Here is an 11,799-nt window from a genome sequence, read left to right as displayed (position 1 = left end):
AAATAAAGCTTTATATGGCCTGAAACAAGCACCAAAAGCCTGGTATGAAACTCTGTCCACCTTTTTACTTTCCATTGGTTTCACCAGAGGCAGGATTGATAAAACACTGTTTTTAAAATGGAGAGGAAAGGATTTGATGATTGTCCAGATTTATGTGGATGACATCATTTTTGGAAGCACATGTAATAAAATGTGTGAGGAGTTCAGACAACTCATGACTGCTGAGTTTGAAATGAGTGCAATGGGTGAACTCCAGTGCTTTCTTGGTCTCCAAGTAAGGCAACTGCAAAATGGTACTTTCATCCATCAAGGCAAATATGCCAAAGAACTTTTAAAGAAATTTGATATGGATGATTGTAAGCCATGTAGTACACCCATTGCAACCAATAAATTGGTCATGTCTGAAGAAAAGGATGATTTGGTTGATCAGACCTTATATAGAAGCATGATTGGGTCTTTATTGTACCTAACTGCATCTAGACCAGACATCATGTTTGCAACATGTGTCTGTGCAAGATCCCAATCAGCCCCTAGAAAGTCAAACCTTATTGCTGTAAAAAGGTTATTCAGATACCTCAAAGGTGCTCCCACACTTGGTATCTGGTATCCAGCTGATGGTAAAATTGAGCTTTCAGGTTTCTCAGATAGTGACTTTGCTGGATGTGATAAAACAAGGAAGTCCACTTCAGGAGGGTGGCAATTCCTAGGCAATTGCTTAGTGTCTTGGCAAAGCAAAAAGCAAGCAGCTATTTCCACATCCACTGCTGAGGCAGAATACATAGCTGCTGCAAGCTATACAGCCCAACTGCTCTGGCTTCAAAATCAGTTACTGGATTTTGGTATCACTGCCTTGAAGACAACACTTATGTTGGACAGCCAGGCAGCAGAAAATATCATCAAAAATCCAGTTTCCCATTCAACCACCAAACACATCGACATCCGACATCACTTTGTGAGGGATTGCTATGAAAAAGGTTTGATTTCTCTGCATCATGTTCAAACTAAGGATCAGCTGGAAGATGTGCTAACCAAAGCATTAGACACATCCACCTTTGAAAGCTTGATCTCTAGGATTGGCATGCTCAACATGGAATAACAGGCAAAATCCTGTTTTTCTATGAATAAAAGCATTAAAATGTTTTCAGAAAATCAAAAATCTATCCTTAAAAATAGCTAAAAATGAATTTTTCATTAAAATCCTAAAAGTCTGCCATAACCACTGATGGGTTCAAAAGTCTGTGCTACTACAAAAGTCTGTCCACTGCTGAAAGTCATCCCTTGTTCTCATTTTCCTTTGCTAACCACTGATGGTCATAATTAGTGTTGCATCCACTGCTGAGCTATCTACTGATAGTGAAAAGCATCCACTATCCTCCATTACCATTTGTAACACCCCAAAACCCGAATGTTTATATTTGTCGTATGTCCATATAAGACACATCATGAAATAAATAACTAGGCTAATTAACCTAGTTAAGTATATGGCAAAACTATTAAATGGAGAGAGTTGTGCCAAATGTGTTCTAAGTGCCAACATGAGGGACTAATTGGAGTAAAATGGAAGTTGAGTTATTAAAATAAAAAAATAAACACACACAACACACAATTCGTGTGTGTTCTCGAACGTACAGGGGCTTCAAGAAGCCAAGCCCTAGTTCTTCAAAAAAAGCTTCAAATTAAGGGATGATTCAAGGCTCAAATTCATGAATTCTCATGGATTAATGATCACCATCACAAGGGGATCATAAGGTATGTCTCGATTCTCAGTTTTGGAGAACAACCGTGAAGTGGGTTTTGATGAATGTATGAATTCGATCAAAAATTGGCATGAATACTTGCTAATGTTATCATGTTTAAATCGAATCATGGCTGAATTTTAGTAATCTTAGGGATTTAGAAGGAAACCATGTTTATGAGTATGAGAAAGACTATGATAAACATGTGTTTAGTGATGATTTTGATTATGTTGATGCATGTGTTATGAATTAGGTTTTGATAGTAATATGATGTAGGTGACAATATGATTTTGTTTGAATGTAATGGTTCATGAGATGAATTTGGGAAGAACATGCTTAAACCACTTGTACACTATGCTTGGAAAGTAGATTGCACACCAAGTGTTTGATGAAATGCCTAGTATAGGTTAGTGTGTGTTATCACTTGTATGGAATGTTAATTAAATAGTAATGAAGGCGATTATGTATTACAAGTATGAAAAGTGCTTAGTCATGATGTTGTGTACAAAATAACATGCTATGTGTATCGAGTAACAAAGCTGATTAGGATTAAAATTTGTTGCGCAACAATTTTGCAAAAATCATATAAAATCATAGGAAGGACCTGTGAGGTCGAGCCTTATATGCTCAAAAAGCTATTTAAACATATTACGTTTTGTGTTTGAACATGTTTGTTGAATTCGGATGTTAAACAGGCCAAAACAGTGCCCAAAGTCGGCAACACTGTTTTGACAGCAAGCTGTTTGGAAGCATTTCAGCTTCTGTGCTGATTTTGTAAAAATCATATAAAATCATAGGAACGTCCGATTGTTACGATCTTTATATGCTTAGAAAGGTCTCTGAGTGTAGATCATTTCATATTTGAACATGAAGAACTGAATCAGAAGATAAATGGGTTAAAATGTGTCGTGAATAGCTGCTGCGCAGAAAGTTGCTGCACATTTTTAGTATAAATATTAAGTAAAAATAGTTGTATTGTTATGCACACTTGTATGAATCATGAACTACTGATTTTAATAAATTATTAGTAAGTTATTTAATTGTTTTAAGTGTCTAAAACACTTACCAACTAGTCTATGCATATGATTGTACCAACGGGTTGAAACGGGTTGTTGATAGAAAATAGTAGAATGGATGTGTAAAAACCAAGGTGTTAAGAAATGGTATGAAATGTTTAATGTATGAAACAAGTTGCCTAACTTAGAAAATGTTATCATTCTAAGTATGGAATTTTGAAAGAATAATGAACATGATGTAAATACATAATTATGCATGCTAGAAGCTCATGTATGACTTTTGTGATGATGGAATGATAAATTGTTAGATTGATTAGCATTGTAGTATTGTGATACATGTTGAACTCGTTAAGCGATTGACACGTGAATAGAAGTGTGATTAGTGGTGCGTATGATTACGTATACTAACTATTGAATGGATGTAATGGAATGAGATAATAGGAACGTGTCAAGGAGAGCTCAAGCATAGGAGGGTAACGGGTCAAGATAAGGCAAGGTGACAAATACACTTATGGGAGTACTCAAGGTAAGTGATTTCTATAATCACTTCTTTAGTTGTTTAAGTAATATAATGTTTTAATTATTAAGTTCATATGAAGTTGAGGTCAAATCAATAGATTATTTCGATAAATGCACGAATGGGTCGAATAATTCATAGATGAATAACAAGCCGAATATGTATAAGTTAAGAAATTCCTTAACTCGGATGTTGGACTTCAAGATCACATGATAGAATATTAAATTACAATCATGTAGGAAGAAACGTGACGCAAAACGGATGAAAAATGAGAGAGTTATGTCCGTTTCGGTAAGGATTAATGGCTAGGAAAAGTGCAGAGTTGACACGGCCGGGTGGTGAACTGACACGGCCGGGTGAAGGTTCTGTCAAAAATATTATTTATGTGATTTATGCGCCGTAGGCTTCGGTATATTATCCGTGAACTACGACGGGCCTCCCAAACATGATTTCGAGTGTTTCCTTGACGATTATAAGTTGTAAACCCAAGTCTAAGCCTCATGTAATTTATATAAGAGTGTGATAGATGTATGTAATGAAGTTGGACATGTATTACATGTAAATATATACAAAAATACGTACGGAACACGTAGATATGAATACATGATTGTAGGTATGATTAAATGTATATTAGGTATGTAGATGTGTATGATTGTAAGTTTGCATGTGTGCAAGTATGTGCGAATGCATGATTTGGATGCATTTGAGAAATAGCGTTACTAATAATGCCCTTGGGTTTGGAATATAAGTTAATTGGATGCATTTAAATGGTTGACGTCCTTTTTATGAAGATGTAGTAAATGAATATGTTGAGATTACGGGTTTGGCTAACCAAGTTATTATTGAGTATGTTTGAAAGTGCAGGTTATGAATGTCGGACTTTCGAAGTGTTGATATAATAATGAAACGGTTGAATGTTGAAAGGATAATCGGATTGAAGTAACTTATGCGGTTAGAATATGCTATGGACGTTTTAGTTTATTCAACATTTTATGTTTGGTCGTCATCATCTACCAACGGGTTAGTTGTTTGAAAATATATGTCATACCTATTTAATTGGGTAATCGAATGCATGAGAGAAATGAAAGCACATACACGAATGGAACTAAAGTGACGATTTTATAAGTAAATAAGTAAATGACTAACTTTTTAAAGCTTTGTTGATTGAATGTAAGTAAATCCTCAATTCAGGCGACTTGGAGAATCGGAGCGAGCGCGTGTTCATGTTATGTCATACCAAACGCTTCCGCTAGCTTGTTCAAATGTTTTTTATCCAAAATTTGTTGTATTGGTTTTTAGTAGTATCTTGTTGAACGAATTGTAGAATTGTATCTAGTTTGTTTATGTTTAAAACAGGGGTATGCTCGTTTTATGGACGACTCATGCCCGATTTTTGTTAAATTATAGTATGATAATATCACATTTAGGAAGATGAAATTTTGGGCGTAACAAGTTGGTATCAGAGCCTAGGTTTGAGGGATTCGAGCAAGAGTAATAGTGCTTGAACTCAAACCGAAGGCTCGTGCAAAAGTGTGTGCTCGCTCCGAGGTCGCCAATGAGGTAAAATTTTAAGTATTCGTTTAATACGAGTATGATGTAAATATTTAAGCTATATATATATATATATATATATATATATATATATATATATATATATATAGATATATATATATATATATATATATATATATATATATATATATATATATATATATATATATATACGGGAAGTAAAGTTGGAGGTTAAACGAGAAGTTCAGGGACCGTATGGCTGGACCGAACCGAAAAACGATTAATAAGCTCAAAACAAAGAATGCAGCGATTTTAGTAAACGTGAGGCCGTCGCCGACGGGATGTTATCCGTCACCGACGCCCCTTTTTGGGCCGACGCCCTATTTAACTGCTTACGGGAACTCTGGCCGACGCCCTTTTTAAAAGCCCGTCGCCGACGGGCATCTTATCCGTCGCCGACGGCTTACATAATTTCAGTCCGCTGAAATTTCAAGTTTTCATAATTTTAACTAACCGTCCATCCCGGAAGCCCGATTCATGGTTCCATTGAGTTCTTATGAGACTAAGTAAGCCGTGTAGGGATAGAACAAATTGATAGTGAATGGTTGTGCGTAATGGTATGAAACAAAAGACGAATGTATGAAGTGAAGCTCGAAATGTAAGAATGTAAATAAGTAATATGGACTAATGAACTATGATGTGTTGAAAGCTTATGATCCGTATTAAATGTAAACATGACATTGTGTAGATGGCTGATGCAAGCAACGTTAATGATGACGATGATACTAATGTGTTAAATGTTTTGTGAAGGGTAAGCGCAATTGTTGGAAGAGATGATCCGTGAATGCGGTCTAGGACCGGCATCGAGGCAAGTAATGAAACAAATTGACCCCAGGTACGTAAACCTAACGTATGGGCGTATGAAATGGTATGGTTAAGCAAGTGAAATAAAAAATTTTGAACAAATTATGATAACGACATGGTAAATAATTTTTGAAAATGTTACACGAGCCGAAACTGAATTCTTCGGACATAAGGTGACAATTACGCGAAGACACGAAACTAGTACGTGGAATGTGTACCTGGCCAATACACAAGAAACGTATGAAGTTCGTGAGACCGTGATAATTATTACAGGTATGTCCGATAGAGTTTGGTAGCAGCTGGGCGTGTGGGTGAAATGGTTAGTAAGACTCTCGGGGGATTGAGAGTACTTTGTAGGAATGAAATATGTGAATGCAATGCTTGAATCCGCAAGACGGATTCAAGGAATGAAATATGCGAATGCAATGCTTGAATCCGCGAGACGGATTCAAGGAATGAAATATGCGAATGCAATGCTTGAATCCGCGAGACGGATTCAAGGAATGAAATATGCGAATGCAATGCTTGAATCCGCGAGACGGATTCAAGGAATGAAATATGCGAATGCGATGCTTGAATCCGCGAGACGGATACAAGGAATGAAATATGCGAATGCGATGCTTGAATCCGCGAGACGGATTCAAGGAATGAAAGATACGAATGCGATGCTTGAATCCGCGAGACGGATTCAAGGAATGAAAGATATGGATGCACTGCTTGAATCCGCGAGACGGATTAAAGGAATGAAAGGCATGAATGCAATGTTCAAATCCGCGAAGCGGACTTAAGGTATAAAAAGGCGAAAACTAGTCTACATAAGAAGGGTCAATAGTTTGACCATGATTACGTCAAACAAGACATATAAGTAAATGTAATGCAAATGAACAAAGGAATGATAAGAAGGAAGATATTCGAATGTGAAGTGATTACATACCAAAACAAATAAATATTCCTTAAGTGATATGATCCAAATTATGTTTAAACTTTTGTATATATATATACATGATTATATTTATGTAAATGTGTTGTAAGCAAGAATGGTAGAAAGGATAAATGGGACATACGGGTCAGATGGCAACCGCCATTTGAACTCGGTAGTTAATGATATGATTTGTCAAGTTTCATGCTCATAGGTGAGCTTGAAGAATGGAGACGCAATGTCACTAACCGGAAAGGAATGATCATCGTAAGGTATGGATAACGAATCAATGGAATTTACTTCCGTCAGATGTGTATAAAAAGAGTCATAACTTAAATAGGAGGTTATGACTCGACTAGAGGCTGATGTGTTAGAATAGAATATATATATATACAAACCGTAATGCAAAGATGTAGAATGACTTTCAAAATGTTCGTAATGATCGTCAAGTGGTATAGAACATGAATGCCTGTAACTGTGGTAATTCTAATAGAATGTAAGTGATGACAAGTACCGTTAAGAAATACGAACCTTGATGCTTGGCTTGTTGGCCATGTTCATTTGAACAAGACACTGTAGAAAAGATACGCATGGCATAAATAACGATAGTAACCATGGAAATAATGCTTAATTTTTGTGTTAAGTATGGATAAGAGAGTTTAAGAAGGGTGATTTTGATTGTAACAATAAGTCTTTAAATGATTGTAATATGCGTATGATAATATATCGACCCCTCCTATGAGCTTAAGGATAATCGGAAGTAACGATAGTAAGGGAATGTTTAGGATGGCTCATAGTGAACAAAATGAAAGATATCATATGATGTATGAGTAGAATGAAATAAACCGACTTATTTCAATTAGTAAATATACAAATGTAATATGCTTAAATAGGATGTTAGAAACAAGCCATAGACTTAGTATGTATGGTTAATAACTGCATACAATTGGAATAAATTCGATGAATAAAATGCTAGGGATAATATGTGCTAGAAACTAGCAATATGAAGTGAAAGACACTAATAAGAGCTCTGGAGCAGAATCTAACATAAGTATTGTGAATGAACAACTTGAAAGGGGTAAGAGTAGAATTGGTTTAATTTTAAATGAAAAAGGTTTCGGGGACGAAACCTTATTTAAGAGGGGTAGACTTGTAACACCCCAAAACCCGAATGTTTATATTTGTCGTATGTCCATATAAGACACATCATGAAATAAATAACTAGGCTAATTAACCTACTTAAGTATATGGCAAAACTATTAAATGGAGAGAGTTATGCCAAATGTGTTCTAAGTGCCAACATGAGGGACTAATTGGAGTAAAATGGAAGTTGAGTTATTAAAATAAAAAAAATAAACACACACAACACACAATTCGTGTGTGTTCTCGAACGTACAGGGGCTTCAAGAAGCCAAGCCCTAGTTCTTCAAAAAAAGCTTCAAATTAAGGGATGATTCAAGGCTCAAATTCATGAATTCTCATGGATTAATGATCACCATCACAAGGGGATCATAAGGTATGTCTCGATTCTCAGTTTTGGAGAACAACCGTGAAGTGGGTTTTGATGAATGTATGAATTCGATCAAAAATTGGCATGAATACTTGCTAATGTTATCATGTTTAAATCGAATCATGGCTGAATTTTAGTAATCTTAGGGATTTAGAAGGAAACCATGTTTATGAGTATGAGAAAGACTATGATGAACATGTGTTTAGTGATGATTTTGATTATGTTGATGCATGTGTTATGAATTAGGTTTTGATAGTAATATGATGTAGGTGACAATATGATTTTGTTTGAATGTAATGGTTCATGAGATGAATTTGGGAAGAACATGCTTAAACCACTTGTACACTATGCTTGGAAAGTAGATTGCACACCAAGTGTTTGATAAAATGCCTAGTATAGGTTAGTGTGTGTTATCACTTGTATGGAATGTTAATTAAATAGTAATGAAGGCGATTATGTATTACAAGTATGAAAAGTGCTTAGTGATGATGTTGTGTACAAAATAACATGCTATGTGTATCGAGTAACAAAGCTGATTAGGATTAAAATTTGTTGCGCAACAATTTTGCAAAAATCATATAAAATCATAGGAAGGACCTGTGAGGTCGAGCCTTATATGCTCAAAAAGCTATTTAAACATATTACGTTTTGTGTTTGAACATGTTTGTTGAATTCGGATGTTAAACAGGCCAAAACAGTGCCCAAAGTCGGCAATACTGTTTTGACAGCAAGCTGTTTGGAAGCATTTCAGCTTCTGTGCTGATTTTGTAAAATTCATATAAAATCATAGGAACGTCCGATTGTTACGATCTTTATATGCTTAGAAAGGTCTCTGAGTGTAGATCATTTCATATTTGAACATGAAGAACTGAATCAGAAGATAAATGGGTTAAAATGTGTCGTGAACAGCTGCTGCGCAGAAAGTTGTTGCACATTTTTAGTATAAATATTAAGTAAAAATAGTTGTATTTTTATGCACACTTGTATGAATCATGAACTACTGATTTTAATAAATTATTAGTAAGTTATTTGATTCTTTTAAGTGTCTAAAACACTTACCAACTAGTCTATGCATATGATTGCACCAACGGGTTGAAACGGGTTGTTGATAGAAAATAGTAGAATGGATGTGTAAAAACCAAGGTGTTAAGAAATGGTATGAAATGTTTAATGTATGAAACAAGTTGCCTAACTTAGAAAATGTTATCATTCTAAGTATGGAATTTTGAAACAATAATGAACATGATGTAAATACATAATTATGCATGCTAGAAGCTCATGTATGACTTTTGTGATGATGGAATGATAAATTGTTAGATTGATTAGCATTGTAGTATTGTGATACATGTTGAACTCGTTAAGCGATTGAGACGTGAATAGAAGTGTGATTAGTGGTGCGTATGATTACGTATACTAACTATTGAATGGATGTAATGGAATGAGATAATAGGAACGTGTCAAGGAGAGCTCAAGCATAGGAGGATAACGGGTCAAGATAAGGCAAGGTGACAAATACACTTATTGGAGTACTCAAGGTAAGTGATTTCTATAATCACTTCTTTAGTTGTTTAAGTAATATAATGTTTTAATTATTAAGTTCATATGAAGTTGAGGTCAAATCAATAGATTATTTCGATAAATGCACGAATGGGTCGAATAATTCATAGATGAATAACAAGCCGAATATGTATAAGTTAAGAAATTCCTTAACTCGGATGTTGGACTTCAAGATCACATGATAGAATATTAAATTACAATCATGTAGGAAGAAACGTGACGCAAAACGGATGAAAAATGAGAGAGTTATGTCCGTTTCGGTAAGGATTAATGGCTAGGAACAGTGCAGAGTTGACACGGCCGGGTGGTGAACTGACACGGCCGGGTGAAGGTTCTGTCAAAAATATTATTTATGTGATTTATGCGCCGTAGGCTTCGGTATATTATCCGTGAACTACGACGGGCCTCCCAAACATGATTTCGAGTGTTTCCTTGACGATTATAAGTTGTAAACCCAAGTCTAAGCCTCATGTAATTTATATAAGAGTGTGATAGATGTATGTAATGAAGTTGGACATGTATTACATGTAAATGTATACAAAAATACGTACGGAACACGTAGATATGAATACATGATTGTAGGTATGATTAAATGTATATTAGGTATGTAGATGTGTATGATTGTAAGTTTGTATGTGTGCAAGTATGTGCGAATGCATGATTTGGATGCATTTGAGAAATAGCGTTACTAATAATGCCCTTGGGTTTGGAATATAAGTTAATTGGATGCATTTAAATGGTTGACGTCCTTTTTATGAAGATGTAGTAAATGAATATGTTGAGATTACGGGTTTGGCTAACCAAGTTATTATTGAGTATGTTTGAAAGTGCAGGTTATGAATGTCGGACTTTCGAAGTGTTGATATAATAATGAAACGGTTGAATGTTGAAAGGATAATCGGATTGAAGTAACTTATGCGGTTAGAATATGCTATGGACGTTTTAGTTTATACAACATTTTATGTTTGGTCGTCATCATCTACCAACGGGTTAGTTGTTTGAAAATATATGTCATACCCATTTAATTGGGTAATCGAATGCATGAGAGAAATGAAAGCACATACACGAATGGAACTAAAGTGACGATTTTATAAGTAAATAAGTAAATGACTAACTTTTTAAAGCTTTGTTGATTGAATGTAGGTAAATCCTCAATTCAGGCGACTTGGAGAATCGGAGCGAGCGCGTGTTCATGTTATGTCATACCAAACGCTTCCGCTAGCTTGTTCAAATGTTTTTGAACCAAAATTTGTTGTATTGGTTTTTAGTAGTATCTTGTTGAATGAATTGTAGAATTGTATCTAGTTTGTTTATGTTTAAAACAGGGGTATGCTCGTTTTATGGACGGGTCATGCCCGATTTTTGTTAAATTATAGTATGATAATATCACATTTAGGAAGATGAAATTTTGGGCGTAACACCATTACAACTACTGTCTTCACCAGTTGTTTTCACAAACTGTACTGTTCAAAAGTACTGTCCTTCACTTCACCAGGGGATGGCATGCGGACAGTACTTAGTGGTCAGACCTTTTGTAACCGCTGCCACGTCAGCATTCACTTTTCATCAATAAAACCCCCTTTCAAAACCCAAACAGGGTTTCACTGTCGAATTGAATTCTTAAAAATTCTCTTCTCAAAGCAGTTTCCAATCCATTCCATCAAATTTCTCCACATTCTCATCTTCGATTCTCATCTTCAAAATGACAAAATCGAAGTCATCCGCAAAAGCTTCCAAAGGGGCCTCTCGAAAGGCTACCTCCACCGAAATTCCACACAAACCGTCTCATAATCTACTGGGTCTTCTCACAAAACCCGGCACCATCGATATATTTGACTCCATCCTTGATATAATCAACGCATCAAAGTACAAAACTTTGTTAACCGTTGATGCACTCATTTACCTACAAACTCAGAGAGAGTTTTGGAAAAATTGTACCCTTGAAAAACAAGGAGAAGATGTCATAGCCATCAACTCTACTCTGCAGAAGAAAGCAGTCCGAATAACACCGCAATCCATATCTGAGATCTTTCAGCTCGCTGATCTGGAAGGTACAAATTCTTTCCCTAAAAACGAGTTAAAAATTGACTTCATTGAGCGAGGGTATGCAGACACAAAGATGAAGAGGGATACCTTAGAAAAAGGCTTCTTCCCTCCTGCAACAAGAT

At 35.6% G+C, this 11,799-nt stretch overlaps 1 long non-coding RNA gene across 2 annotated transcripts; it reads left to right on the top strand.

The window, feature by feature from the left end:
* The first annotated feature begins 1,390 nt into the window (after positions 1-1,390).
* On the top strand, positions 1,391-11,049 carry LOC110940264. 2 transcript variants are annotated; one of them, XR_002592942.2, is made up of 7 exons: positions 1,391-1,749; positions 3,194-3,278; positions 4,134-4,289; positions 5,592-8,080; positions 9,525-9,609; positions 10,465-10,620; positions 10,775-11,049. It is a non-coding gene; the product is annotated as an uncharacterized LOC110940264 (long non-coding RNA). The 2 variants fall into 2 exon arrangements; XR_002592943.2 differs by having other exon boundaries at positions 10,460-10,620.
* Positions 11,050-11,799: the final 750 nt, after the last annotated feature.

This window comes from Helianthus annuus, chromosome 5 (genome assembly GCF_002127325.2).
Source record: "Helianthus annuus cultivar XRQ/B chromosome 5, HanXRQr2.0-SUNRISE, whole genome shotgun sequence".
Taxonomy (NCBI): domain Eukaryota; kingdom Viridiplantae; phylum Streptophyta; class Magnoliopsida; order Asterales; family Asteraceae; genus Helianthus; species Helianthus annuus.
Note: the sequence above shows the minus strand (reverse complement) of the source record. Positions and strands in the feature narration are given on the sequence as shown.